The sequence below is a fragment of the Pinus tabuliformis genome, chromosome Q (assembly GCF_031772625.1).
Source record: "Pinus tabuliformis cultivar Carrire ecotype Pingquan chromosome Q, CPIR1, whole genome shotgun sequence".
Taxonomy (NCBI): domain Eukaryota; kingdom Viridiplantae; phylum Streptophyta; class Pinopsida; order Pinales; family Pinaceae; genus Pinus; species Pinus tabuliformis.
The window spans coordinates 1228754406-1228780845 of NC_142296.1; the positions used below are offsets into that span (position 1 = coordinate 1228754406).

A 26440-nucleotide genomic window follows, 5' to 3' on the forward strand; every position below is an offset into this window, starting at 1 on the left:
CTAGAGCCTAATTTATTTGCCAGAGCTAGATTTATCTATTGGGGCAGGGTATTGTTGTGAGCAGTGTGAGGTTGTATGTGTTGGTTGAATGATTATATTGGTATGTTATAGTAGCCCTGCACTGCTATGTGCGTTGTATAGTCATAGTCTGAGTATGTTGATTATTGATGCCATGTAAAGTTGAGTAGAGGTTGAGTCAAATTTTGTACAACATTGTCACTCTTGCTGCAAAATGATGGGATTTGAGGAGACTTTTGAAAATCTCAAAAAAACCTTTAATGACTTCGAAAGAAGTCAATACCAGCTACAGTTTGAAAAATCACTTGCACTAGGTGCTTGGAGCTGCAATGCTTCCTTGGATCAAAGAGCAAAATCGAACAACAAACCCTTTTCAAGGGGATACATGCCATCCTACAGCTAGAGCAGATAAGGGATTTGCAGAAAGAGCTGGAGGTAGGGAATTGGCTCTTTGCACTTGGATCTGATTTGAAGAACCTAAAGATGACCGCAAAAACTTTCCTTAATTTGGAGAAGCTGGATTCACATCTTTCTAAAGTGAGCCAATCAGATTTGAGGGTCCTAAATTGGGCACTCAAAAAAACAATGCTTGCTTTGATTCAGCCAAGATTCTTGGAGCATCCTTGTGAAGGAGTCAGACTTATAGTAGCTTCTTGTCTCAGTGAGATTATCAGAATAGCTTCACCTATGCTTCCTTATAATGATGACATTATGGGGAAAGTTTTCCAGCTAATAGAAGAGAATCTTCAGGATCTACATAACATCTTAGGTCTTGCCATTGAGAAGAGGCTCAAGATCTTAGATAATATGGCTAAAGTGATGGGTAACCATGATGACATTTGCAAGATGTTGCAGTCCAGGTTGTTGGACATTTTGAGGAAGGAACAGTTTATCTCACAGGTTGCTTACGAACTAGCCGAAAGGTTGGTTAAGAAAAATTTAAAATTGTTCAGGAGGCAATTGACCAAGGAGGAACTGGAGAGAATGCGAATTAGAGAAGAACAAGGTGTCAAGGCTCAAACATGCAACAAAAATGAATTGAGGAGGAAAGGTCTTTGCTTCATTTGCAAGGAACCTTGGTGACCTGACCACTCATGCTTGAGTGACACTGAGGAGATGACAGAGGTAGAGCAAGTGGAGATTCCTTCTGACCTTCAGGGTGAGGATTCTTCTTTGGACGAGTCCATGGGTTCATACGAGGACGCCTCCGAGGAGCATGAGTCATGTAGAGTAATTGACAGCAGGCCAGATTCATATGATGAGCAGTCAATGGACCATATGGGAGACATTCAGGATGATGAGTCACCAGTGGTGATTCAACATGAGCAGCATATGGTGGAGCATAGTCAGATCAAGAGGAGATTCCTTCTAACTTTCAGGATGACGATTCTTCTTCTATAGTTGAGTCCTTGGACACCTCTGAGGAGCATGAGCAGTCAAGGGAGGTTGTTGGCAGTGGCTCAGCGATGCGGCCATGTTTGGTGGAGATCACTGCACCCACTGAGTTGGTGAGGATTGCTTTGAATGGTGTTCCCAAGACGGGAGAATTTTGTGGATGGCATTGTTGCACAGGAAAACCTTCCCGAGTGGGAGAGGTTGTGGGATGATTGCATTCAGAATGAGATCAGAAAGAACAATCTTGGGGCAGCCAAATGGGTGGAGGAGGATGACAGTGTGGCATTGTTAGCAAGAGGCAAGAAGGGCAGAGCAAAGCAGCAAGCTTCCAATAGTGGAGGCAAAGGAAAAGGTAAAGGCAAGCAGCAAAACAAGGAGAAGGACTATTCCAAAGTCAAATGTTGGAATTGTGAAAAGTTGGGACATTATGCTGTTGTGTGCCCAGAGAAGAAGAACAAGAAAGGGAGAGACAAACCCATGGCAGCTTCTGCAGAGATAGAGAGCTTCTCAAAGAGCCTTGATCGAGAGTTTGGGTTCATAGCTTGTGAGGCCACTACTGCAGGATCACTTGCCATACAGGTTCAGAGGGAGTGTGCATTCCCCGCCACTAGTAGAGCATCTTCTAGCATTTGGTATGTTGATAGTGGTGCTTCCCGCCACATGACAGGGGCCAGAGAGTACTTCTCAGAGCTTTCAAAGGGTGATATTGATATGGAGGTAGTAACCACTTAGATAGGCAACCAGTTCAAAACCCAGTTCTCGTTTTTAAAACTATGATCTCAATTATGTGGCCTACAAGGGGCACACATAGGTTGTTTGCAAGGGCTTAGGACTATACGATACTATTGCCCTTCCTTACCTCTCATATAAATAGAGAAGGAAAGAGTCTTTCCAAAACATATCCATTCACTCACTTGCATCCACTCTTACGATGAGATGTGACTAAGAGAAAGTGCTCTACCTTCCTCACCTCTCATATAAATAGAGGAAGGAAAAAACTTTTCCACAACATATTCATTCACTCACTTATACTCAATCTTGTGATGAGATGTGACTAAGAGAAGAGTGCTCTCTCTCTCTCTCTCTCTAGACTTCATTTGTACTTGTACTCTCTCTCTCTAAAGTCTTCACTTGTATTCTCGTTATCTCTTGAGGCGCTAGAGTTTCTTGGTCTTCTTGGAGTTTCTTGGAGCATCTTGGAGTTCTAGGGTTAGGGATTATCCCTTGGAGATGGGAGATTAGGATTTTGACAGAAAACCCTAGTGTGGATATATGAGGAAGAGATAATGAGCCACTCATCTTGCACATCCTTCTCCTAGACTACTTCTTCATTCTTTGGAGTTGGCCATCTAGGGTTTTAGATTAGTATGCTCTTTTAATTCCTTATTTATATAGGAGCCACTTTAGCGCTCCCATTGTGTATCGATATCATTGTATCTATCACAGTCTCATTGACCTACTTTTGTGGTCATTGGTTGGACATTAATATATTAATCTTATCTTAACTTGTCTACATCTTTGTTTATCTCCCATTTATAAGGTGTTGAAAATAATCCTTCGAGATTTTTGTCCTTGTAAATAAATTTGCAAATAATTAGGAGAGAATGAAGATAAACAAACTCATGGACAATGAAATTAAGAGTCACTTGATGGTATAAATTTGATTACACAGATGTGGATTTAAATCTTTACCAAAGACATGTTGAGCTTTGAAGAGGTCGAGATGGCGAAGCAGGGAGGAAACTCGAACCCAGGCCAAATCTCTGATCATAGAACAGGTTTCGGGTAGTTAGCCGAGGCCAGCTCCAGCATAGATGCCGTCACGGGAGCCTCACACTCAGCCCTAGAAACTGGCATATGGCGGTCAATGCGCGTTACGTTTTTCCCTAAGGCGGTAAAGTTTATTTTATTACTGTAACTGTCAGTTGTTTTCCGTTTCTCCCGGACTGTCGGTGGTATACCCCCTTTGTAAGCATCAACATGGTTAAGCCCACGGAGTTTCTAGCACTGGACCCAGAAGTAGAGGACATTCTGTCCATGTGGGGTAAAGATATAAACTCTCAAAATGTGGATTATTACTTTGGTTCTGTAGATATTCCCTGCCTGGAGTCTGCATCGCAGTTGGAAACCACTCATCATTTTGGCCATGACAAGGTATCGGACAGAGAGTTCCAGTTCGAAGGATTAGCTTCTGACCCTCCTCAACCAGCGACAGAACCAGCTCTGTGCGGGATTATCGCGGCTTCAAAGTCCCAGGAGCCAAAGGGTTTTCTTCCGAAACCCCGGTTTCCAAACCCTAAGGGGCTCGAGGAAATCTCGCAGCTAGGGTCTTCAGCTGAAGCGGAGCTTCCCAGATCTATTGGCGCTCCTGGTTCGCTCACGAGGGTTTCTCTCCCTCGTGACCCACAAGGCTTACCTGGGATTCAGCCTAGCACCCAAGGTACCTCTGCTGCTGATGGGTCGACAGAAAATGGTGGCCAGGGGGCAGATCCATTGCTTGAAGAGAACGTCAATCTGGATCATTCTGGTATCAGACCGGAAGGGGAGAACTCAAGGCTAAGGAGTGCGAATAGGAAGCAAAAAAGGCCGATTGGATCACAGGTAATATCGGAAAATCTTGTGCTAGGGATGGAGGTATCGATGAGAGAAGCCCTAGCGATGGCAGACTGCACTTTGGTCGGCAGAGCCAGAGGTAAGCCAATTTCTTCTGCCTTTCTTCAAGAATGGGGTGCAAATAGTTTCACATTTGAAAGAATCGTAAATTTCGAAGCACAAACATTAGCAAAAGGATGGTTCAAATTTAAGTTCGAGGACAGAGAATCGGCGGATTGGGTACTGCAGCAAATATGGCATATTGACAACATCCCCGTTCTCTTCAAAAAATGGTCTCCATTGTTCGATGCTATTAAGGAAAGCACAGATACCTTCCCGGTCTGGGTGCGTGCTCCGGGTCTCCCCTCCCTTCTGTGGACTGAGGAGGTCTTCAGAACAATTGGTAACAGGTTGGGTGTATATATGACTGCGGACATGTCCTTTCTAACAACAAATAATTTGGCAACCGCACGCATCCTTGTCATGCTCAGACCAAGTGGAGGCTTGGCACAAAAGATAAATCTACAATTTGACGAATATGTCCATGAACAACTTTTAGATTATGAATACCTTCCCTTCAGATGCCACTGGTGCCATGAGCATGGACATTTAGCAAAGGATTGTCCCCACAAAAGAAGACGGAGACATTTTCGTCGAAATCCGGCTCACAGAACAACTGTTCAATCGGTCGATCAGACGAGGATGGAACCGGATATGCCAGAGAATCAGGAACATATGAATATGGAGGCAGAGGAGACCGAGAATGACCCTACATATACAAGCACACAGGCCACAGATTTGGAAGCAGAAAATGATACAGACCAGGTTACTGTGGAAGAGACGGCCGTGGAAACTGTCAAAATTCCGGAAGCGGAGATTGGTCTGACTGAAGAAACTCCACAACTTCAATCCGTCGATCCGGAAAAGGGTAAGTGCTTGGAGCCCCCATCCTCTTTTTTTTCCCCTGAGCCAACATTTGAAAATCATCATATTGCTTCATTGTCAATTTATGAGCAAGATAATTTAATAGCTGAACATAAGGTTGGCCTCATATCTGTACCGAATGTGGAAACCTTAACAGAATCTTTGCCCCATCTGGATATTAACAGTGAAGACCTTTGGCCCCCTCTCCCACATCCTATTCCCCGAACCCCTTGTCCATACAATTTGAGGTCACAGGGTGGGAACCTAACGATTCAGGGGTCTTTAGGTGGCCTGGGATCTAATCCTCCTCAATTAAAAACCAGAAACAAACGAGGTAGGAAATCAGATCTCTTTAAAGCAAAACTAAAAGCAAAGCTGGATGTAGCAGATGGAAAACAACTCTCCATTCAGGGGGTCCTTAGAGCAGCCCACAACCCCGAAGAATTTATAAAATGATCTTAACTTCCTGGAACTGCAGAGGTTTGGCCAGCAAACCTAAAAAACTGGCCCTGAAAGAATGGATCGTTAACTCTAATGTAGATGTTATCCTACTGCAAGAAACCTTGGGGAAGGCGGTTGATATTGAATCTATGCTTAAGGCCCTTCTTCCAGGGTGGTCCTTCAGTGCAATGGATGCTTTTGGACACTCAGGGGGGTTAGCAATCGGGTGCAAAGAAGGGAGAGTCAAAGTACTCAACACCTGGGGAATGAAGAATGTTATGGGAATGGAAATATTATCCCCTGATTTCCAATTTCCCATATCTTTGATAAATGTCTATGGGCCTTGTCAAGGCAGGGAGTCATTCTGGGATACCTTGATGACAACATCTGTTCTGAAAGCTCCTGTCATGATTCTGGGGGGTGACCTTAACTTCTCCCTTGGTCGTGCTGAAGCCTGGGGCCCCTCAGCGAGAGAAGATCCTCTATCTGATTTCTTCCTAAACCTCATTTCAGAAAATAATTTGATTGATCCTCTTCCAATAAAGCTACAGCCCACATGGCGGAATCGAAGAGTTGGCGCAGACAGGATTGCAAAGAGGCTTGATCGTTTCCTGCTTTCTGAATTGATATCTGCCAAAATTCCCCTAATCAGGCAGTGGGTTGAAGAAATTGGGAACTCAGATCATTTCCCAATCTTCCTAGATCTTTCTTCTCCTCCTCATAAGCCCCCCGCACCTTTTAAATTTAATCCTGCATGGCTGCAAGACCCTTCTCTCAATGATTTGTTCAGAAAATTTTGGATCCATCCAGACCAAAATGCAGGAGAGGAGAAATGCTTCTTGTTTATGGAAAATTTAAAAAGAATGAAATCTGCTACAATCACCTGGGCAAGAAATAGGAAATTGAATCAAAATGAGGAGCTAACTCGTATAAGGGAAGACTTGAAGAACCTGGAAAGTCCGGAATCAGATGGTTACTCATCCCAAGAATCCAAGGATAGAATTCTACTCTTGGAGAAGCATCAAACTCGAATTCTGTTGGATAGGGAAGAGGAATGGAGATTAAAGAGCAGGGCAGTTTGGCTTAAATCTGGGGATGAAAACACCAAATTCTTTCATAACTTTGCAAAAGGAAGAAAATCAATAAATACCATTTGGAGCCTTAAAAATGAAGATGGAAGAGATGTCAAGTCTTTTTCTGATCTTTCAGGCCTAGGGATCCGACATTTTCATAAATTATTCTCCGAGCAGAGAGAAGCCACTATTGTGGAAGTTCTCAATACTGTGCAAGGTTTTCCCAGATTTATAGAGGAAGAAGACTCCGACAATCTCTCAATCCCGGTCTCGAAGGCGGAGACAGAAGCAGCTATGAAGCTTTTAGGCAAAGACAAAAGCCCAGGCCCTGATGGCTGGACTATTGAATTTTTTCTTCATTTTTTTGACCAAATTGGAGATGAAATAACTGAAGTTGTAGAGGAATCCAGAATAAAAGGAGATATTTATAGACCTTTTAATTCAACATTTATTGCTCTCATTCCTAAAAAGAATGAGCCTGAGAGCTTCGAAGATTTTAGACCTATTTCATTGTGCAATTGTATTTATAAGATTATTTCAAAGGTTATTGCTCTCAGATTAGCTCCAATACTTTCAAGGAATATCTCCATGGAACAATTTGGCTTCCTTGATGGTAGACAAATTCATGAAGCAATTGGGGTTGCTCAGGAGGCAATTCATAGCATCAAGGTAAAGAAAAAAAAAGGAGCTGTTCTCAAAATCGACCTCTCCAAAGCTTTTGATAGGGTAAATTGGCTCTATCTTCGAATGCTCCTTACTCATGTGGGATTCAGCTACCCTTTTGTAAGTTGGATCATGGGATGCATATCAAATGTCAGCTTTGCCGTTTTGGTCAATGGAGCTGCTTCTCCATTTTTCTCCAGTCAGAGGGGCCTCAGACAAGGGTGTCCATTATCTCCACTTCTGTTTCTCCTTGTGGCGGAAGGTCTTAGCAGGCTGATCCATAAAGCCAGAAGTGCGGACAAGGTAAAAGGTATAGAGGTAGCTACAAATCTCTTTATCACACATCTTCTTTTCGTGGATGACATTTTAATATTCACAAATGGAAATTACAGCGAAATAAAGGAGTTAAAAAGTATCTTTGATCTTTTTCTTAAAGCAACGGGAATGCAGATAAACGCTATGAAATCTCAAGTTTGTATTGCTGAAATGGACAGAAGGGAAAGAAGCATTATAGCTGATCTGTTTCCGTTTCCTAGTCAATCTTTGGAGGTTCCTTTCAAATATTTGGGGTTTTGGCTAAAACCTGTGGCCTACAGAAAAGCAGATTGGAACTGGATTATAGCAAAAATTGAAGCTAGAATATCACACTGGAGTTATAAATGGCTCTCCAGAGCGGGCAGACTAACTCTCATTAAGTCGGTCTTGCTAGCTATTCCGGTCTATTGGGCAGCTCTCACCTGGATCCCCAAAGGTGTAATGGAAAAAATCAGAAGAATCTGCTGCAGATTTCTTTGGGCTGGTTCAAAGGATCTCACGGTGTTACCATGGGTGGCATGGGATAAAGTGGCCAGATCAAAAGAATGGGGAGGCTGGGGGATCAAAAGGCTTCCTGATTTCAGCACTTCCTTGGCTGCAAAGTCGGGCTGGAGGCTCATCACCATAGAAAATCTATGGACAAGGGTGATTAAAAGAAAATATATCGACCCTATGCCTTTGGAAGATTGGATTCGGAGCCAGAATAAGAAGACAAAAAACTCTTCTGTCATTTGGAAGGCCACAGTGGATGCTTTCTCAGTGATTGAACAAGGATTAGCTTGGAAAGTGGGAGATGGCAGACAAATCAAGATTGGCAGAGATCCTTGGATTGGATGCAATGAAGCCTTCGCCTTATCGCCCGGGTTTATTCGCCATCTTGAGTCCAAAAATATTACAACACTAAATCAGGTGGCAAGAGATGGACAGTTCTCCATTTGGGGTCAGGTATGGAAGGATGATGAAGAATTAGGGATAAATATTAGATGGAAGAACGAATGGACAGGTTTCACAAAAGAACTTAAACGATCCAATGTTAGGATAAGGGAGGAACCTGACAGGCTAATGTGGGCTCACAGTAAATCGGGGGGTTATACACCAAAGGAGGGCTACTCTTTTCTCTTGGGCAAAAAAGGATGGGGAGAGCCGGATTGGTGGTCCAAAGCACTATGGAAACTTAAGAGCCCAGCTAAAGCAAAGCTCTTCATATGGTGTATTCTTAAAAAGAAGGCTCCAACATGGGAAATCCTTCAATCCAGGTTTCTCTTTGGTCCAGGACGTTGCCCCCTGTGCAAGGATGATGAGGAAACCTCAAATCATCTCTTCATCTCCTGCCTTTTCTCTCGGCAGATTTGGGGGGAGGTCTCGGGGCTTCTCAAGATTACTGCACAATGGGGAAATGAGCCGCTCGCCGAGTCATGGAGGAAATGGTGGCACACATACACAGAAGGGAATTTAAGGAACCTGCCTATCATTTTTTGCTGGGGAGTATGGCTTGCGAGAAATAAAAGTTTGTTCCAAGACCTTATGACTCCGCCCTCAGCTATAGCCTCTAACATCGCAGCCATCTATCTTTCTCTACCTCCCCCTGAAACTAAGAAAACCAGATCTGCTCAAAACAATCTCATAATCCAGGAGGATATTCCATGTGGTTTTTTTGATGGAGCCTCTCAAAATAATCGGGCTGGTGCAGGCATAAGCATTCACATCAACTCAGAAAACATTCTAAAAGCCTCTGTTGGGCTTGGATCGGGAACAAACAATTATGCAGAACTCTCCTCTTTGCGCCTCCTTCTCTGTTGGCTCCTTCACAAACATATCAATTCAATTCAGTTATTTGGAGACTCTCTAAATGTTATTAATTGGATCAATGGTTTAGCTGCTTGCCAGAATCAAATTTTAATGACTATTGTTGAAGAGATATTACACCTGAAGACTCTCTTTAACAGGTTCTCACTATGTCATATTTACAGGGAAAGAAACGAAGAAGCCGATCAGCTATCTAAGGCAGGTTTACTACAGGATCAGGACAGCTGGGAGATAGAAGAAATTTTACAGGGGCAGTCTGTCAGATCAAACCAGCCTCCATATGTTCAGTAGCTCTATCAACAGTCAGCTTTTTCCGCCCTTTTTTGTCGGCATTTCTCCAGTTTTACTAAATTTTTGCTGTTCACACTCATATACTTTTTTCTTATATACTGTCTCTCGGCAAATATTTCTCGGGGTCAGCTCTGATCTCTCGGCATATACTCTCGGCTATCTCACTCGGCATTTACTCTCGGAACATATTTCAGTTTTCTCCACTTTTGAATATCAAATTTTGTATATGTAACACAGTGATGGAGGACTATTTCTCACTGCTTTCACAGGATTTATGTCTTTCCATGTTGGAGACTCCAAATTTTTTTGAAATTTCCTGTATAAATTTGTTTTTATATCCTCCTCTTGGAGGATGAATGTATCAGGTATCAAACTCGAAAAATAGCTCCCCGCGGGTTGAGCTGTATCTGCACATTTAAGCCCTGTGCGGCTTATGAACTACTGGAACAAAACTTTTATTTCACTAATAAAAAGTTGCTTTTTTCCCCGGAAAAAAAAAATAAATTTGATTACACAATAATAGAAGACACATTGTGGAATCACTCATCCTGGTCTAACATGGTATCAGAGGCAGTCCATTCAACTCCATGCTTCTCCCTTTGGCATGTAGAAATGCGCCCTATTTAGCATCAAATCTAAGCTTTGTAATTAGGACCTTTACCTACTTGTGGCAATAACACATCTCAAAGTGTTTGTTTCCTCTGCTCCCCACATGCCCATATCCTCCTTCCTCCACTTAGTCTCGACTATGAATAAGGGTTTACCTAGTGTAGCCACATTGATGTGCCCTTGCTCTTCTACCCATTCTCTCTATCTGCATGCACCCTTTGTATTCGCTAAGAATTTTAAATTAGCATGGATATCATTAGTGGTTGTTGTGGATAGGGTTTGTAAACCTCTTTTTTCTTTTTTAACTAGAGTGCCCCCTAGTGTATGTTGGTGTTGTAGTTATCATTTGGTATCACTCTTCCTCGAACCATTCAAATGAGCCTTGTTCTTTGGTAACTCAATAGAATATGAAAGGTTTGTGTTGAAGCTTTTCTTCTTATAGCTTGATCCATTCTCCAAGTGATTGGTTTCTTCATTTTTCAATTTCATATTGTTGACAATGTCCTTCACAATGCTTATGTAGGGGGTAGCTCCAATGTCTAATCCCACAAGAAGAAGGACATCATATTTCTTGTAACCTTGGGTTGGTGTTGTAGTTCTTGTAATATATCAAGGCAGCCATAGATGATTCGGAGCATCAAACACTCTGCAATAAATCCAAAATAAGATTTTTCTTGAAGAAAAGCATTTAGTAATCTTATCTAATTATGTGCTCAAAAAAATGGAAATGTGCTCAACTTGGATAGTTGCTCATGATAATGTAAGATACATAAGCTTCATGAACATATAAGATTGTAAGTTACTCAAAATAATTTCTTTGACAAATGATAAACAAATAACCAACTAAACCAATGAAGCTTAAACTTTATGTGCTTGCAAAATGAGCAAATAACTTAAATAAATGAGCATGTAAAAAATGAGCCTATTGTGAGGCCAACATGAAGCAAATGGTTAAACTTTGCTACTCAAAATTAGATGCCTTGCATAAAATAAATTGCTTCCAAAAGTAAGATTTAGAATTGTACTTGAAAGCTAAACTTGAAATGGCAAAGCATGAAAATAAGTAACAAAAAGCAAATTCAGGAAATTAGCTTGCGAAGGTGATGTGTTAATTTTAAGGCATGCAAGATGAAAAATTTATAAAACAAGCTCAAAATCAAACTACCCACATGTTCCTCGTTTTGCAAAAAATGAGAGAATGATGTCTTGGGTGAAAACCCAAGCTCCCACAAGAAAAACTAAGCTTTTATTAGATGTTACAACTTACAAGATGAGAAACCCTGAAGAGGTCTCAAGTAAATCTTCAAGATGAGTCTTTACAATTAACGAGGTTTCTCAAACTCTAGATCTCCTTCTTGAAACTCAAATTCAAAAAATGAAGTATAATGAGAAAGCTCTCAAGATTGAAGAAGTGAAGTGTCTCTTGGTGCCCCAAGGCTTAGCCTGCAAAGGTGAATGAAATGTTGCACAAAACAAGGAGTCAATCCTCCTCAAAAGCCCACGGCCTTGCCAAATAGCAGCCCTCCTCTTTATCCACGACCTCCTCAAAAATATCAACTTTGAAAGGGTAGAGAGGTCCTACAAGGAAAAGTGTTAGAGTTTGTGTGATCCTTCCTTGATGCTCTTGTCACCAACACTCTACCTATGGGCTGCAAGATCAAGAAACAAATTATTGTAGAGAGAATATGAAAACAATTAAATAAAATACAAATAATATACAAGAAACCAAATCAAGTGATGGGAGTGAACCCCATCACTTGGTTTAGTTTAAAAAAACTCTCAAATAGCTAATATGAATCAATGAAGCATTATTTCAAAGATTTAAATTTTTTAAAATAATTGCTTGTATACAAGCTATGCCCAAACGAATCTCTACAAGACACTTTTCGTAAGATAAACTAAGTGAATCCAAATAACAAATGAGATTTCATTTAAATGGTGCTCCAAAAGTGAGTTGGTCTCCCAAAGACTTCCCCTCATGCTTGATCCAACAAAAATTCTTCTAAAATACTCAAATCAAACATCAGTCCATATAGATTTAGATAAGTAAACAATGAATTGAAACTTCTAGAAATTCCTTTGAAAATAAACTAGAACTTTCAAACTCTAGAGCCTACTTTCAAATCAAATGCTAATACAAGATAGTTGTGCACTAGCAAGTTTACAAGAATATATGGAAAATGAAATAATTCAAAGCATAGAAAGATTATATCAATAGCTCACAATGCACAATGCTCCAAAGGAAGAACACCCATGAATGGACCCCCAAAGTTTTTTTTATTGATATTCATGAAAAGTGTACAAGGTAGTAGCGCTTCCACAAGCACAAGAGCTAGTAGACAATGATTAATATGAGAGCCCATGGCTCTATTATATAGAGAGTTGAGAGCAAATCCCAATGTAGAAGTGATTAAACAAGTGGCATGAGTTGACAATCCTAAAGAGAAATTCGAATTTGTTGAATGGGGCTCCAATGCCAAGTCTAAAAATCGAATTCTAGCAAGTGGACATCATTTTCTTCTTCCCTTATATGTCGAATTCGAATTTTATGGTGGAATGACAAGTGTAGATGGGGGGTAACCCATGTGGGGACAATTTCCCACAAAAACCTGCACCAAATATTCTCTCAAATCCTCACAAATGTGCATTAACTTCACAAATTCGAATTTCCAAGTAAGCAGCGTTCTCATTTAATGCCAGAAATTCGATTTTATTTGAGCACATACCCTTTCCTTCATTTTATGAGTCCACATCACCTTGGGACTTCACTTAAACTCCCCCATAATTTTCCACTTCATTTCCACAACATTTAGCATGTGTGGATATTTATTTTTCTCCATTTATTTAATTTTTGGCTTAATTAATTGTCAGATTTCCCACTAAACTTAGGAAAAATGGGTTTTGAAGGTTCAAAACACATTTTTAACCCCTCAAAGTGTGTCATAGTAGAAAGTTGAGGGTGAGAGGTGCAAATTTTATTAATGATACCCCATACAACTTCTCTATACATCACTTATTACATTACAAATACAATTTTTATTGCAATTTCCGCAATGTGGAAAATCTAAAAAATTAAAAAATAACTACCTAGACCTAACCAAATTCCATGAATTTTTTTGTGTGATCTAGTATGGTAATATACATCGATTTTAGACACTAAGATGTGTTAGGGGCTCAACCTTCAAACCGTCACCCTGGCTATGGGGTATAAAATGAGTGAAAAATTATTCGCCTCTAAAAAAGAATGTATAGTTAACCAGATAAAAAAACACTCCAAGGAGTACTCGTTTGTTGATCAAGTCCCAACATCCTAAGCCTGTTACAGTCTCAAAACTAATCATTACTAGTATCACTTATTACAATTCCCCGCAGGGTGTGGAATCTAAGTATAAGAAAGATGATGAGAAATAGATGTAGAGTTTAAAAACTCTATTGACTGATGATATTTGATGGTACAAGTGCCCTTCAAATCATCCTTGGGCATGGAGCCTTCATATAATCATCAGGTACCACTCCAGTGGTCAACAGATCCCTAAGGCATGCTCTCTTCAAGAAAATAGCCATCTTTGGTAGGTGGGCATTTACAGATGGATATATCTTATGCTAACATACCCACCTCAAACAAAAGGTCATTTATCCTTTATAGAGAACCAAACCTTCCATATCATGTTGAAAACATCAAGGAACCTAGCAATCATATATCTGACATTGATCATGGATCGGTGGATGAATATGCCCCCACCAATCTAAAGACATCAATAGAGGATCAATATAATGACTTCCCCCTCTTTCCTTTTTCATTTGAAGATTTTGTAGGGAAAGAGGAGCACTTTGAAGTTTGAACCCTTGAAACCCTAAGTAGATTGGAAACATTTTGAGATTCAAATCTTCAGGAAGCAAAAGGTTGATGAAGAGGTTGACAGAATTATTTGTCAAGTAAACTCTTTACCTTCTTCAAAACTAGTTGAGCAAAAGATCAAAAAGAAAAAGAAGTGATCGGTCAAGAAGAAAAGTAATGATTTCCAAGTAGGAGAGCTTGTCCTTGTTGAAGATGACCCTTATCCTTATAGGATCCATAAAAAGGTAGGAATATGCTATCTCTATCCAACCTTGAAGGAGTGAAATTGCCATTCCCAGTAGATCGCAACCTTCTTTAACTTTATACTGGGAATTGATGCACTTTAGAATGATAGGTTAGAGTAGAAATGTGTGCATTGCATTCACGTGTTTGAGTCCTTCCTTGATTATCTTCATATTGATTTTCTTGCATAATTAAATAGATTTCAAATTTTACTTTAGCTAAGGTTATTGCTAGTTTTATTATTCTCCTATATTGCAAGGGTGACAATCGGCACCCTGCTCGATTGTTATCAACCATTTGCTTCAAGTGTACAAGTAACAGGCCTACAAGCACCAGGGATCACTAGGATTCCTATACGCTCCTCATTCAAGGACATGGATGATGTGCTCTATACGGAGCACATTCCCGAGTGGGAGCTAGATGTTACCCACCCAAGTGGGTAACCTCTAGTAGAAAATTTTCTCCTATTTGATCAACTTAACAGCCAATGACCCTATGATGATCCATAGATGACTACGCCTCAAAGCTCTCCACATATGCTTTGATCAATGCTTTCTTCCATCTAACATACTTCTTGAAGGAAGGTGAGTCATCCACTGTAAGGTACACTAACCATTTATGTAATCATATGCTTTCATATAATGTTAAAGGCATTCTAATATGAATCACAGGTGGAGTTGGATGTTTGACCACTCTTGATTGTATACTTGTTCCCACACTTCACACGGGTGGTTATCCCTTGCAACTGGTCCAGTGTGACCTTCCTTTAGGCCTTTTCTTTCTACTATCTAGAAGGGGCACAACTAGGAGGCACTAATTAACATAGGTTGCCCAAGATAATCCATACTTATCACTTTCAATCTATCCCTTTTACCCACCTCCATTCTTCATGTTTATTGTCATTGGTCATCATTGTTGGTTGTCCTTTATCCTCATCTTTGAGTAAGAGCCCAGAAACTTTTCCCTTAAGAGGTTGATGCAGTTGAAAGAAATATAAAAGCATATATAAAAATGAGAGAAAATATAAAAAGCAAAAGATGGTTGTGATAATTGATAGTGCATGGTAAAAAGCCTATCTTGAGCTCTACCCCTCTCATTAACCCTCACCTGACTCCTAGCATATCATGCTCCATCTAAATAAAAGTAACTTATGAATGTCCCAACACCAATGAGTGATAAACTACTACATCTTTAAGGGATCTTGGTATGTGTTAAGCAAGTTGGTTACCCAAGCTATGCAAGAAAGAAAGAAAAAATCATTGAAGTAAAAGGTGCACCAGAGGGGTGGTAAAAATACGGCGAGGAAAGGGGTAACTCGGGTCCTATGATTGCTCCCTCTTCACATCATTACACTTAAGATGTTGGACCTCATTCAGCTAGTACGAAGACAATGGCATCTTCCTTGAAGTCAATCCCCTTCCATGATCACCTTTATCACATGCACCTTTGGATTGATGTGTCAACCTAGGAACTATCCTTTCCCTTGGGGTTGGAAGCACCTAATAGAACCTTTACATAACCATCCCAGAGATAAGTGTGGTAACTTGTTTACAAATCATCAGCTAGAAAAACATTTGAAGACAAGTCTTGTGTGTAGTACTTTTGTGCCTCTAGCATTAGATATGGTCCACTATGATACCTTTGTGGTTTCTTTACCTAATGATGTTGATCTCACCCAATCTTGAGAGTATATCTCAAATGTTCATTCATAGGTACATTGGATATCCCTTGGAGGGATGGTGTTAATTTTCTTGAAACTCTGCAACTACTTAGATGAATTACTAAAAACAAGGCAACTGAAAATTGAAACCAAATTTACTTTCACCAAGATACAGAGTTTCTTAACAATTTATAAGCAACGGAAAAACACCATAGATTAAAAAAAAAAAGAAACATGCACACAAATTGGCACACTTGATTTACCTAGGAAACCCAAAAGGGAAAACCTACTTTCTTTGTTGTGGTATTTTATTGATTGTTCTTTAAGCAATTGGATCTATTACAATTCACATTGCTACTGCAGCCAACAATTTGTCTCTGAGAACACAATTGTTCTCCTGTTGAATAGCCTTGACTTGCTCTGAGAATCTTTGATCCCTACTCCACAATCCTTACGCACTTGAGCCCCTATTTCCTTGTGCACAAGCTCCTCAATTCTACACGCTTCACACACAAAGAATTGATCTTGGGTCGTCGTCCTTCTCTTTATAAATAGAATTCAAGCTGCAAAGAGGCCTAGTCTTTACTTGTGATTGCGAATTAACTGAGAGTTCAACTTGTTCTATCTCCAATCAACACTGGCATCTTAACTCGTTCTCCTTCAAATCAACATTGAAGGCTTAACTCATTCTAACTGAACTTGTAACTGCCACCTCATCCTGTAGTCAAACTGAAGAAGACTCCATGTAACTGAAGCTCCAACACTAAGCATGCAACCCTGATAACCATTCCACTAAACTAGAAATCAACTCATTGTAACTGAAGTCTATCTCATGAACTCGTACTCGTGCTAGAGAAAGACAAATTTTTGGTCTTCACTGACTAAGGCACAAGCTAGAAGACCTTCCATCACTATAGTTTCAACACTCCCTCTTAGCGAGGAAGGGATTTTGTACAACTCGCAACTTATCTCTAAAATAAACGAAATTTCCTCTTGTCAATGCCTTGCTTAAGATATTTGTTGTATGCTCCTCTATTGGAATGTATAGTAGCTTCAGTATCCCTTTCTGCACAGTCCCTGAGATGATGATACTTGATCTCAATATGCTTGGAGCGATCATGAAACACAACATTCTCAGAGAGCTTGATGCAAGTGTGATTGTCAGTGTATCATAGTGGGCTCCATCCTCTGCCTGAAATGTCCCACAAGCAACTTCCTCATCAAGATAGTTTCACACGCTACCAAATTGGTAGCCATGTACTCGACCTCTGTTGAACTGAGTGCAACTGATCTTTGCTTCCTGCTGAACCAAGAAACAGCACTGAACTAATGTTGAAAACGCAACCTGAAGTACTCTTTTGATCTGTAGAGCTCCTTGCCCAATCTACATCTGTGAAGCCCTCAAGCCTCACTCCATCAACCTGTTTGTACCATAATCCATAATCTATCGTGCCTCTAAGATACCTCAAAGCATGCTTCATAACAACCCAGTGAACTCTAGTAGGATCCATCATAAGCTGGCTCAACTACAAAACATATATCAGGCCGTGTGTTGACTAAGTACATCAATGACCCGATGAGTTGCCTGTACAATGTAGCATCTACTCGCTCTGCTCTACTAGCGTCCACCTTCCTCCAGTTTGTGACTAGAGGCATGGTCATGGGCCTGCAATCTTGCATATGAAACCTCTTGAGAATCTTTGTAGTGTACTTCCCCTACCCCAAGAATATTTCCCCATCACCCTGCCATACCTCCAGCCCAAGGAAATAGTGCATAAGCCCTATGTCCTTCATCTCAAACTCTCTTGCAAGATCTGCCTTGCAATCTTGAATCAAGTTCTTTGCTCCAATCAAGATAAGATTGCCAACATACAGCACTAGAATGAGAAAAAGCCCTCCAAATATGATGTAGTATAGGTTGGCATCCACCTCACTCTTAGTGAAGCCCAATCCCTGAAGGTAGTTATCAATGCGAGTGTACCATGCTCTCGGTGCCTGTTTGAGCCCATAAAGAGCTCTCTTTAACAAACAAACATGAGTGTCTTTGCTGAAGGTCTCAAACCCCTCTGGTTGCTCCATATAAATCTCTTCCTCAACCACCCCGTTGAGGAATTATGCAATGTTCCACCAAGGTTCCGGGACGAGGGGGCGAGGGAGCGAGGGGGCGCGGGAGCGGCCTATGCAAAAGCTCCCTACCATTTTTTAGGAAACGTGGGGGAGCGTCAGGGTCTTAAAAATTTATAAATATAAAATATAATTTATTAATTGAGTCCACTATGACAATTTGGTTTGAATTGAAAAGCTGCAAAGCATGATCATTGATATGAATATCATTTGACATTATCCAAATTTATAAAAGATTAAAGTCAAGTCTGATACATCAAGAGTCATCATTGGCAAAAAATGCCAAATGCTAAAGGCTCCCATATGCTCTAAATTTTTATAGAAAACAATTTTATATTATTAGGCACGGCTGAAATTACCCTGAAAAAGCCACATTTTGCAGCTATAGAAACTTTCTTTAATTTGAAATGAACGTTACACTGAGCTTCCAATAGTTATAAGTGTATCTAACTGCAATGATATGTTTCATGCAATATAAACTTCAATCTTTAACAGCATCACAAGACAAATAGTTAGTAGTAGATAAATATGGACATGATTAAAACTATAAGCGTAAAACATATAAATCTCCAATTTATTATAATTATCTTGTTCGAATATAGCCTGACTGCACCATAAAACCTTCCAGGGAGCCTGAGATGTTCTGAACTGTAACATAGCTTTTTTAGTATTTACAATACTTGTACAGTGCTTCTCCCATTGTGGATCCCTGGTTTGTCCACTCTGACCATTGTCGATGTGAAATGATTCACTCAAAATAAGCATATGATTTTTATTTCCGGCAAGAAATGAAAAGTAACATGATATATTATGGATATCTTTTCATGAAGCCAACCTAATATGGGCCCTCACTTCACCTGGAGAGAGAAATAAGCATATGATTTTATTTCCAGCGCGAAATGAAAAGTAACATGATATACTATGGATCTCTTTTCATGAAGCCAACCAAATAAGGACCCTCGCTTCACCTGGAGAGAGAGAAATAAGCATATGATTTTTATTTCCAGCAAGAAATGAAACGCAACATGATATATTATGGATCTCTTTTCATGAAGGCAACCTAATAATGGGCCCTCACTTCACCTGGAGAGAGAGAGATAGACTGCACAAACAGAATATGGTCAACTTTTATGCAGAATTATATTATATCTCTGAAACACCCGCAAATTTGCAAATCTGAAAATATGAAAGTTGGGCTTTACTCCACCTTGCAAATCTTCTGTTCAGAAAGAGCCTCGATAAACATCAACCAGTACAGACGAGACCTTAACTTGGAGAAGTTAGATATTTGCTCCAAGTTCAACACAGAAAAACAGAATAAAGTGATCATATGTGCAAATATATATTTTAGATAAATTGAACTGAATTTAAAATTCTTATGTATATATGAATACCTGGCCTTACTCAAGTATGCCAGTTGGCTGTTAGATATTCACATGAGATGAAATCAGCTCCCTCTGGAATGATGAATCCAAACAATGAAATCCAACGCTGTGAGTGGAGCGCTCAGCAAACTTGCAAAGGCTGTGCCGCTGTGAGTGTGTTGTTCATGGTTAAGGGTGCCAGTTTTATAACATGAAACAATGATTTTCCAAAACCCTAAACGTAATTAACTCTTAATTAAAGATTAAGTTCAGTGTTTAGTTAATTAAAAATTTAAAATGGTTTTTAATGCATTAAAAGTGTGCCACGTCCCCCCTCGTCCCCCCACGTCCCCTCTCGCCCCCCCACGTCCCCCCACGCCCCCCCAAGTCCCCTCTCGCCCCCCCACGTCCCTCCACGTCCCCCTTTCCGGAAACGCCCCCTCAGGGAAGGGAAACGTTTCCCTGGCACGTCCCCCTGAGTTTCCTCCATTTTGGGAGCGTGGGGAAACGTCCCCTACTCGTCCCCAAGTCCCCGGAGCGCGGGGGAGCGAGGAAACTAGACCCCTAGGTGGGGGGACGAGTCCCCGTGGAACACTGGAATTATGTCTTCACGTCCATCTAGTGGATCTTCCACCCCATCTCAGCTGCAAGTGCTAGAATCGTCTTGATGGATGAATAGCTAGCCACTGAGGCAAACATCTCATCATAGTTGATGCCCTCAAGCTACAAGAAGAAGCCCTTGGCCACAAACCTAGCCTTGTACTTCTTCACACTGCCATCTGCTCCATGCCTCACCTTGTACACCCAACATGAGCCTACTACTGATTTGCCTTCTGGCCATGCCACAATCCACCAGACATCGTTCTTCATGATGGAGGATACACCCAACATGAGCCTAATACTGATTTGCCTTCTGGCCATGCCACAATCTACCAGACATCGTTCTTCATGATGGAGGAATATTCCCCCACCATAACATTCTGCCAAACCTACTAAGAGGTTGCCTCCTCATAACAAGAAGGCTTTGTGTCCAACAACTCAATCATCAATGCCATATATCTGGTGTACCTCTGTGGTTGCTTGCTCTGCCTAAACATAGAGTTAGGAGTCTCAACTCGCTCTCGGGCCTCCTGAATCAACCTCTCAGCCCACTTGGTTCTCTTCCTCCCTGCACTGGGAGTCACTCACTGAGTGGCTACCTCCACTCGTCCTGGTCTCTCCTCCTCATCTTGCAATGACTCCTTGTCATCCTCTTGTACGACCTACTTGCCACCTAGTTAAGACTCAATTTGTGACACTGGCTAAGGAGTAGCTCCTTCTCAGCACTCCATCCTGCTCTTGCTCCAAGGATTCCCTCAGAGCTCTATCCTCCTCAAACCTCAAGTCCCACCTGATAATTGTCTTCTTGAGTGATGGTATATACACCCTATACACCTAAGATATCTCACTATAACCCACGAAAATTCCTTTTTCAGCTGTGGGCTCCAACTTCTTCCTGCTCTCTTTGGACACATGGCAGTGACCTTTTGTCCCAAAGATGCAGAAGTGAGAAACATCAGGCTTCTTTCTTATGAAAGTCGCCTCCAATGTAACTCGTCCAAGCACCCTGTGTGGACTCCTGTTCTACAAAAATACTGCAATGTTGCATGCCTCTACCCACAAGAACATGGGCAGCCCCTGGTCATGCAACATGGCCTTGGCCACTCCAACTATGCTACGATTCTTCCTCTCGGCCACCCCATTTTGCTGAGGATTATGGGGTGTTGTAAGCTCTCTCCTAATGCCCTTCTTGGCACACACGTCCCTAAAGGCATTGGAGACATATTCCCTACCATTATCACTCCTCAATGCTTTGATTCTTCCTAGTGTAGTTTTCTACCAAGACCTTGAACTCCATGTACTTGGAGAAGACCTCCTCCTCCTTCTTCATAAAGAAGATTCACGTCTTCCAAGAATAGTCATCTATGAAAGTGACATAGTACCTGTGTCTCATGAGTGATGGAGAAGAGAAGGGCCCACATACGTCTGAATGTACCAACTCCAAAATCCCTTTGGCTCTATTGTCTCGGCCCTGAAAATATGACTTGGCATATTTTCCAAGTGTGCACCCCTTCAACACATCATGCTGGTCAAATGCGAACTGTGGTAGTCCTATGACTATTTTCTAAAAGATCTCCAATGCCCCACGATACAAATGCCCCATGCGTTTGTGCCAAAGCTCCCCTAAGTCTCTACTCTACGCACTTCTTGCCTTGTTGCTCAAGGTTGTGTATGTCTCAACCTGCAGCCTGTAAATATTCTTCATCCTCACACCAATCTGCTTCATGGATCCAGAAGCTAAGTGCTTGAGGTAAGCCTTACCTCTGCTAAAGATGACATCATAACCCTTGTCCTCTAGGGTAGCAACAGAAACAAGGTTCTTCTTAAGGCCTGGAACATAGAGGACATCCCTGAGATGGAGAGAGCTACCAAACTCCCTCTCAAAATTGACAATACCTACTCCCCTAGTCAAGTACTTTCCATCATCTCCTAGCTCAATATGAAACTACATGTCCTTCTCCTTTAGTTGGCTAAAATATTCCTTGTTTCCGATCATGTGGAAGGATGCTCCAGAATCAATGTACCATACATTGTTGCCTACTAAGCTTGCCATGCAAGCTATCAATGAGAAGTCTTTCTCGAACTGAGAAGAAAACGCATCTACCTTAGCTGATGCAACCACATGGTCCTTATTGGACCCCTTCTTCCAATTAGGACACTTAGTGGCATAGTGCCTGAACTGGTGGCAATGGAAGCATTTGATCTTGCTCAGATCTTTCTTCTTCTTCTCACCCTTCTGATTGGACTCGACCTTTCCTTGGGCCTTCTTGCTCTTGGCTTTGCAGGCAAAGTTCTCATCCTCTGTCTTCCCTAATCTTCCATCTGTCGTCCTCCTTTGGATTTCTTCTTGGCCGCAGTCTGACCATAGCCTTTCCCAGTTGGGAACATTCTCTTTACCACTAACTACATCCTAGAAATTCTCCCAAGACTTATGAAGTCCCACTAGCACAAGACTCACAAGGTCATTGTCTACTACAGTCTCACCCACTCCAGCTAGCTCATCCCAAACCTGAATAAATTAGGAAAGGTACGTAATGATGGGTTGTCCTTTGCTCATTTGAAGATTTCTTAACTTGCCCTTTGATGTAAATTTCCTAGCATCATTGGAACCCTGATACAACTCTAAGATGACTTTCCACATCTCGTATGTTGTCTACTTCCCATGGAGATATGATAATATGGTCATTGACCCCCTCAAGAATGATCCTCCTGGCCTTGGTGTCATTCTTGTTATGTTGGATTAATTGTTGGGGATCTACGGATGGAACTATTTGATTTGCCACAAATTCTAACACTCCATTATCTCCAACACCACTGAGATCCTCTCCCTCCATGAGCAGAAGTTAGAGGCTCCCTCTAAACAATGATTTGCCCTTAGTCCTTGGAACGACATCCTGCTATCCAAAAACTGTTATTCAAAAACTCTAGTGCAAGTCTTCAAACTCAACTGCGCTCTTGAGTCTTGACCGACTGATCAATTTGGTGTTGGTCTTTATGCAGAACTCTACTCTGATACCATGTTAATTTTCTTGAAACTTTGCAACTACTTAGATGAATTACTGAAAGCAAGGCAATTGAAAATAGAAACCAAATTTACTTTAACCAAGATATAGAGTTTCTTAATAATTTATAAGCAGCGGAAAAATACCAGAGATAAAAACACATTCACACAAATTGACACGCTTGATTTACCCAGGAAACCCAAAAGGGAAAACTTGATTTCTTTGTTGTGATATTTTATTGATTGTTCTTTGAGTAATTTAATCTATTACAATTCACGTTGCTACTGCAGCCAACAATTTAAGAACACAATTATTCTCATGTTCAATAGCCTTGACTTTCCCTGAGAATCTATGATCCCTGCTCCACAATCCTTGCACACTTGTGCCCTTATTTCCTTGTGCACTTGCTCCTATTTCCTAGCGCACAATTGGGCTCCTATTTTCTAGCGAACAAGCTCTTGTTTCCTTGTGCACTTGTGGCCTCCTATTTCCTTGCGCACAAGCCTCCTAAATCCTTGAACACAAGCTCCTTAATTTTGCGCACTCCACACAAAGAATTGATCTCTCGCCCCTATTTCCTCGCGTGCTCACTCCCATTTCCTAGTGCACAATTGGGCTCCTATTTTCTAGCACACGAGCTCTTATTTCCTTGTGTACTTGTGGCCTCCTATTTCCTTGCACACAAGCTCCTCAATTTTGCAAACACCACACACAAAAGAATTGATCTTTCAAGAATGATCGATCTTGTGCCTTCGTCCTTCTCTTTATAGATAGAATTCGAGCATGCAAGGAGGCTTAGCCTTTACTAGTGATTGCAAGTTAACTAAGAGTTCAACTTGTTCTCTCTCCAATCAACATTGATGTCTTAACTCGTTCTCTTTCCAATCAACACTGAAGACTTAACTCATTCTAACTAAACTTGTAACTGCCACCTTGTCCTGTAGTCAAACTGAAGAAGACTTCACGTAACTGAAGCTCCAACACTAAGCATGCAACCTTGATGACCATTCCAGTAAACCAGAAATCAACTCATCGTAACTAAAGTCTATCTCATGAACTTGTTCTCATGCTAGAGAAAGACAAATTTGTGGTCTTCACTAGCAAAGGCACAAGCCAAAAGACCTTCCATCGTTACATTTTCAACAGATGGCTTCACACTTCTCCAACCCCTTGAAGAAGACGTCTAGCCCAACATGAGAGCACTTATGATCTTGCAGCCTCAACATTGCCTCATAAAGATGAGTGTTGGCTACTAACAAAGCCTCACACTGATGTATGACACCTTCCACACCCCAGGAGTTGAAACACTGAGCATAAAAGCTAGGACATCGCCAGAAGCTATGGTGTATTCCACTAGACCCTGAACACCCCCAAGTTGGCCTTGCACCTACTTGATGGACATTACCTTCTTCCAAAGCCCTGATAATGATAATGGTGACTTGAGATTCTTTTAGAGGGTTGGTACACTCCATGATGATGACTTCACGTCGTAAGCTTGCAATGTCACCCTTGCATGCCTTAAAGTGATGATGTGGGCCTTCTTGATAATGGCGTATGGATGAGGAGTTGTAGGTTGGAGACGCACCCTTTCATATTGATGAACTGACTTGGAGCGAGGAGCACTCTTGGACCCTTCTTGGCACATTTCTTAATGGAGATACTCAATTTATGAGGTTGGTGTCATGTTGGAGAGCTTCTTTTCCCACACATGTGGAGAAAAAGGAGGGATTTATTGTGTTTTACCATTATGAGAGCTATCTTATAGGTCTGCTTGTGACTTATTGACCTTGTGAACACTTAAAGTCATCTTTTTAGGGATTTACTTGTAAACTAACCCAACTCGACATGGTTACCCTCCTATAAATAGCGGGGAGTCAAATTGAGTGAATCATTGTCACACATACTCAAATATTTCGCTTGCAAAGAATGCACACTAGTTTCTCTTCTTTCTGAGGAGAATATGTTTTGCATGGAGAGACTTTCTTGGATTGATGAAGTGGTGCTTGAATGAATGGCACAAGTTTAATACTATTTTTCTTCCATTTGATATAATTGTTGGAATTAGGGTTTATGTTATGCCATATTAATAAATGCTATATCTCTTATGAACTCTTGTTTCTTCATATGTGAAACCAAGTATCCATCAAGGGAACTAGATTGCATCCCTTGACCTTAAATCTCCTTAAAAGTGAAAGTCACTAAGGATTGGTAGACTCTAGAGAGCTCGTTTCTCTTCCCCTCTCTATCCAAGGTCCTCTTCCTTTGACCTTGTCTTCTTGACTCCATATGCCCAATTGATTGGAAGCACTAGGCCTTGTCTATCAATCAAATTAAATTTTCCATATTTTAATTTTATGGTAAATTAAGGTCATGGTTTGGCAAAATCTACATTTTGTAGCTTAATTTTACCTATATGTTATTACTCTAAAATTTGGCATCGCATCTATTAAATTTAAAAAGGAAAGTTCCATGCATTTTTCAGCTCTGCTTTTAGGGTTGACATCTAGGGTTTGTTGTTTTGTGCATTTTCAACCATTAATTTCCTTGAGTTGGCCTCCCTCTTGTTTACCCCTCAATAGACTTCAACCTTTTGTTAACAATAGCCTTAATAGGGTATTTTAAAGTTATTGTTGTAAGTTTGGCATGCTCCAAAAAGTGTATTGTCCTAAAAACCTAATTTATAACTCTAATCGTAAATTGATGGTGGCTAGCAGGAAAGCTAACTTGAAAATCTATAGAACTTACCTCAGCCTCTTAGGCTTAAGCTAGTAGTTTCCTTTGATCCATCATCTCTTTCTCTCACCTAATCCTTTTGTTATTTAAGACCTTTCTAGAGTGTATAAATTAACAAGTTCCTTACATAGCCATTCTTCTTAGGATTCTTTAGTCATCAAACCTCTAAGACTTGTTGCAGAAGCCTCACTTGTGGGGTTAGTATCCGACCAAAAAACAGCAAGGGAGAAGCCATTGAGATGACATTATGGTTGATCTCATTATTGCCCTAGACCCAGAGTGCTTAGTGAGGCTTTGCACTAGGCTACTAGATTTTGCAGTAACAAGCCCCATGAGGAGAAACTTCTATAAACATAAGAAATGAAAATCTCTACCAAAATGATGGGCTGGAAAAAGAAGCAAAACTTTGAAACATCAAACTCTAGTTATCTTCTAACAACATTATCATCTTGCGGAGCTACAATCAAGTCAGAGGGTGGTCATTATTGGATAAGATAAAAGCAGGAAAAAGACTTCCCAGATTCCCTCCCCAGTTATCTGATGACCTAAGATGCCTCTCAAAATCTTTTAAGGTACCTTTCCAGGTCCAAAAATCCTTAGAAGACACTAGAGCATGGAGAACTAAATGAGAATATTTTGTGAAAGAAGGATATGCAAAATTGTAGGAGTAGAGGAACCAAGTCAAACTCCATGGCTACAATTGGAGAAAAATCTAGACAAAGCCTCAATCCCAAACATTAGTGCCTCTT

At 40.8% G+C, this 26440-nt stretch overlaps 1 protein-coding gene and 1 long non-coding RNA gene across 5 annotated transcripts in view; both read right to left on the reverse strand.

The window, feature by feature from the left end:
• WEB1 (WEAK CHLOROPLAST MOVEMENT UNDER BLUE LIGHT-like protein (DUF827)) overlaps positions 1-26440 on the reverse strand; it is a 187715-nt gene that overhangs the window by 156407 nt on the left and 4868 nt on the right. Inside the window, exon 2 of one of the 3 annotated variants that reach the window (XM_089386050.1) lies at positions 11395-11705. The exons of the other annotated variants lie outside the window; for them this stretch is intronic. The gene's annotated coding sequence lies outside the window, so the exon portion shown is untranslated. The remainder of the gene's footprint in view (positions 1-11394; positions 11706-26440) is intronic. 3 annotated transcript variants of the gene reach the window in all.
• On the reverse strand, positions 18565-19451 carry LOC149224242 (uncharacterized). 2 transcript variants are annotated; one of them, XR_016249054.1, is made up of 4 exons: positions 19387-19451; positions 19200-19257; positions 18961-19094; positions 18565-18849 (listed from the first exon to the last, which is right to left on the reverse strand). It is a non-coding gene; the product is annotated as an uncharacterized LOC149224242 (long non-coding RNA). The 2 variants fall into 2 exon arrangements; XR_016249053.1 differs by having other exon boundaries at positions 18565-19094.